The following is a 5,155-nucleotide window of genomic DNA, read 5'->3' as shown; positions in this document are numbered from 1 at the left end:
ACAATGGTAGAGTATATATGGACAAGGAGTATGGAGCCAGGATTAAACCGGTAATTGACGTAAACAATGGAAATCTTTCTCTCATCTTATGCCCAACCATTTACAACGACAAGGGTGACTATGAGTACCGATGCGGTGACCGTATTTTAACCACTTGCCGTTTGGAGATTCTGTTTCCCAACGAACAATCTGTGATCGAGGGACAAGATGTCACCCTGAGGTGCCACTCCTTTACCACGAGTGAAGAGAAGGACCTCAGTAAGTTCTTAAGGTGGGAAAGGGATGGAGAGACTGTGTATGAACTGAATGTTGTCTCTGGGACTGTCAGCTATGGTCCAGGATTTGAAGGCAGAGTTTCTGTCTCAGCTGACGGCTACAGAGAAGGAGATCTGTCTCTGACACTGACGGGGGCTCGGTACAAAGACCAAGGAGTTTTCTTCTGTTACCATGGCAACGACAAGGAGAGAGAGAGAGGAGGCCCTGCTGTGAAGCTCACTGTCCATCCACCTGCTGTGAAGCTCAATTTCCGTCCACCTGCTCCCATGAGCGTTCCACTTCTACTTAATGAAATATTCTTGGCATTGTGTGTATCTGCCCTTTTTATGTTTTACTGTCTAATAAAAAGACAAATATCCTTTTTTTGGTTTTTTTTGGGGGTTTTTTCTGGGGTTATTTTGCCCGTTTTTGTTTTTACCTTTTTTTATTTATGATACACAACTCTGTAAAGCCACATAGCCTATGCAGTGGGAGTGGTCCTTTGGAAATTTGGTTTGGTACGTTAGTGCTACTTGGTTGGAAAAGTTTGGGAACCGCTGAACTAGAAGAGTAGGTGAAGGTTTTCATCATGTGGAAATGCCACTTTCGATCAATAATTAGTCTCCTGCACTCAATGAATGGTCTTAAAATATCTGCTCAAATGGCATTTATGAGATGATTTAAACCTAAACTTGGTATGTTGTATGTATGGTAGGTATGATAGAGTGTCCCATCCCATCTAGCTGTAGATTCACTTGTCTTTTCTGGACAAGCTCAAATCAGGCTGCCTCTCACTGACATTTGGAGCTACAGTGTGAGCAGTAGTTTCTCAGGTTCAACATCCAACAGATGAATGTAGATAAGATATTATCAGCTTATTTAGAACGTCTGTGCCTTATAACATAATTGTGCTGCACGTTTATCAATGAGATAAGTGCTAGATGTAGATTTTAGATGATGATTAATAGTGCCTTCCAGCTTGCTCACTGACAGGCTGTGTGATACGATGAGCAGTTTATTCAAAATAGGGAAAGAAATTCTTTCACAAAACTTCAGAAGCTGAGAGGAGCTGAAAGACATTATACTCATTTTGTATGTCCACAAGAAGAACGAGAAAGGGGATCAGTGTGAGGTGTGGATACAGACATGCCTCTCTACTGCCCCCAACTGGAGATTAGCAACAAGTCCTGCAATGTTGCACATTCTCGGCTTTTCTGCACATCTGGGGTTTTTGACATCATGATAGCCTACGTGTCCAGGATGCCAGATTTTGTGAACTCTATAGTCACTCTGAGCATGCTGAGGCAACAAACTCAGTCATGAGGGCAGCCAGCAACTAACGATTATTTTCATTATCGAGTAATGTGTTAATTCTTTTCTTGATTAATCGATTAGTTGTTTGGTCTACGAAATGTCAGAAAATGGTGAAAAATGTTGTTCAGTGTTTCCCAAAGCCCAAGATGACCTGCTCAAACGTCTTGTTTTGTCCACAACCCAAAGATATTCAGTTTACAGGAGTAAAGAAACCAGAAATATCCACACCTTATAAGCATAGAAGCATCATAGAATTTGTTTGTCCTTAAAAAATACTCAAAATGATTAACCGATTCTCAAAATAGATACATTTTCGGTCAATCGACTAATTGATTAATCGATTACTTGTTGCAGCTCATGCCTAGAGTAACTTCTTGTCTACTGGGGTGATAGAAAGTTGTGACAATATGGCTCAATGCTGTCAAGCCTGTGTCATTGTAAACTGGATGTGATGAGAGAATGGCTAAGAGGTGCTCAAGTTGTACTCATTTATAATCCTGGAGAAGTTACGAGGTGTCTTCCTCCTTAAAATCTAGAAACATTTGGTCAGAGGGAAATTATGTCATAAACACCCAACACACATCAACCCAGCTGCTTCTAAGCTGTCCAAGCATGTCTCATATGGATCATTTTGCTTCTGATGGTGGACTTTGCTCTTCTCCTCTGTGAGAAAGTCTTTGGTGTATTTTTGCTGACTGACACATCTGGAACATGAGTTGTGTTACTTTGTACCAAAGGAGAGGAGGAGGAGCCAGAGGTTAATACAGGAGTAAATAAGAAAGAAATAACAGTCACATGCTCTGTCAGATCATCAGGCTCAGAGAGTGTCAGTATCACACAGCTCTCAATGTCTTCAGACCTAAACACCCCTGGGTGATGCCATGGTTTCACCTTAGAACCTTAAATGTTGGGTCACATTGTATATATTTACTGTACTGTATGAGTCATGCATCCTGTTGGCTCATATAATCATATTGTCTGTGTTATTCCAAGGAAACATTCAAAAATATAGACGTATTTAAAATGATAAAGAAATCTGTATTGAACCTGTTTGCAATAATTGTGAATAGTTTTTGGCTTTAATCAATCTCTGGTTTGTGTCCTCTTCACACATTTACACCAATAAGGCCTCATTGTATTTGTCTGTTTGAAGTGCTGCTGCACTAGTTAGCTGTTAGAGGCTGCTGACATCAGAGGCTGATGTGAAGATTCAAATACTTTTATGATAGCAGTCTTTGGTACATATACAGTAAATTACTTTTTTTGGTGATTGGACTCCTTCTAATGACAGACATTTTTTGATTTTTAATTCCTTATTCAATTTCTGCCTTTACTGTAATTAATTGTTTAAGTGTATACATTTCAAATATGGACAAATGTATTCATGAAATGTGCAAAGCTTTGAGCATGTCTGTGTTAGTTTAATACATTTTTACTTTTATATTACCTTCAGTCAATCAGGTGATTCTTCGATATTAGGTACTTAATAAATACTTGATAAAATTACTTCCTCTCATTTTCAGACAAAATGCTTAATAAAATTAATATTTTACCACTGTTTCATTTTTAATACACATCTGTATTTTCTCTGGTGCATTCAAACAACAACACAAGGTAAAACACAAGGTTTTCCTCTTGCAGATTAGATTGATTCACCTCAAATCTTAAAGTTAGTCTACATACACACGACTACAGTATACTGTAGGAATGGAGATCAAATGAATATACAATAGAATAAGTACAGTATATAACATCCATTAAGCTCTCACAATGTAAGCACACTGCTGATGTTTACAACATGGTGCAGCAAAGCTTTAGGTGGGAATGTCTGATGATGCTGTAAAACATGAAGCTTGCTTTCTGTCAGAATTAGAATTCAGGCACACACAGTCAAGGTGCTAATAACTCATCTGTTGGCCTATTTTGTCAATCTTTCATCATAGCAATAGTGTTTATTAAGTGATTTCTGCCAGCATTAGCAAATAATTAACAGACTAACCTAATCTAGGTTCGTTAGTCCAGAGGTTCTCAAATGTTTTTCAGCCAAGGACCCCTTACAAGATAGAAAATATACCGGGGACCCCCACATTCTGATTTGTGATTTTGGGCTAAGCTTAATTGTAACATGCTTGACTTTTAAATTGATAGGTTTGTTAGATTATAATGTAATCCTAAAATGGTTCATGGATAATCCATGAACCATTTTAGATTTAAAGCATACAATATTTTCGTTGAACTATGAAGCTTTTGCACAAAGAAGGGTTTTATTTTTATTTTCCTGAAAACTTTTCGCTAACCCCCTGGCAAAGTGCCACGGACCCCTGGGGGTCCCCGGACCCCCATTTGAGAACCACTGAAGTAGCCTAATGGTACAATGTCTGTATGTAGTCAACAACTGACTGTTAAATCAAAATAAACATCAACAATGCTTATTTATAGTTTTCATATTTAACTGGATTAATTATACATAACTAGCCTATTATAATAAATAAATGATCTTTTCTCATTTCAAGTAAAATAATGCATTTAAAAATAACATACAACAGAGTGCTTTGGAAAAATGTGCATCTTAAAATGAAGTGCTTTAATTTAAGATAAATAAGTTTCCCCTTTTCTTCACTCCATTTCACATTTAACACTCTCAGCCAACAAACAACCTTTTCTCTTTAGATCTATCTATCTATCTATCTATCTATCTATCTATCTATCTATCTATCTATCTATCTATCTATCTATCTATCTATCTATCTATCTGTCTATCTGTCTGTCTATCTGTCTGTCTGTCTGTCTGTCTGTCTGTCTGTCTGTCTGTCTGTCTGTCTGTCTGTCTGTCGATCAACCTCGCATGCTGTTGCGTTGGGCAGTGAGTGTGCCCTGGTGTGTGTATGTGTGTTTGCTCATGTGTGGCGCTTCCATAGAGTGTGTGTCACACTCTCGCAGCAGCACTTGAAGCTAACCTCGCGTCACCAGGCTCTTCTCGGCGAGAAAGAGCCTGGCTCCCGCCCACAATTGATTTTGTCACCCTACTGGTTCCCGCCTAGAGCCCGCCCTAGACCGGATGGCAGCATTTCTAGCTCGTCAACTTTCACGTTAACTTGACAATTTGACCCAAGTATCAGAATCCTCTTTCACCGTTTTGACCGGTGTGTCAGGCGGTGGTGGCGGAGATGCCATATTGCATAAACGTTTTGTTTTATGTAACGCTAGCTTTGTTTTGATCAGACTCTAGTTTAGGTAACATCACCGCGTCAAGCTAACGGCAACAAAGACGTTGTTAGGCGCATTGCCATCCGGTGTTAATTCTGGGTCCGGGGTTTACGCCCCCATGACAAAAAGCGGGGTGGAAGGTGCCCAGACTACTTGAAGCAACAGAGAGAAACGATTCGCTTATTTGATTGGCCGAGTAGCATCACGTGTGATGATTTACAGCGCGTGCATTGGTCTGTGAGCTTCCTGGCAGGTAAACCAGTAGTACCAGTAAATACTATAAAAGCATGTGCCGGTTAAAACAGAAACGCTCCGTGAAAATGTAAGTTATCAATGATTTGTAGGTTATAGGGCTCGGTCCGGATAGGACGGCGTCTCG

Source organism: Poromitra crassiceps (assembly GCF_964638095.1).
Source record: "Poromitra crassiceps genome assembly, chromosome: 7".
In the NCBI taxonomy this organism is placed as follows: Eukaryota; Metazoa; Chordata; class Actinopteri; order Beryciformes; family Melamphaidae; genus Poromitra; species Poromitra crassiceps.
This window is presented reverse-complemented; position numbering follows the sequence as displayed.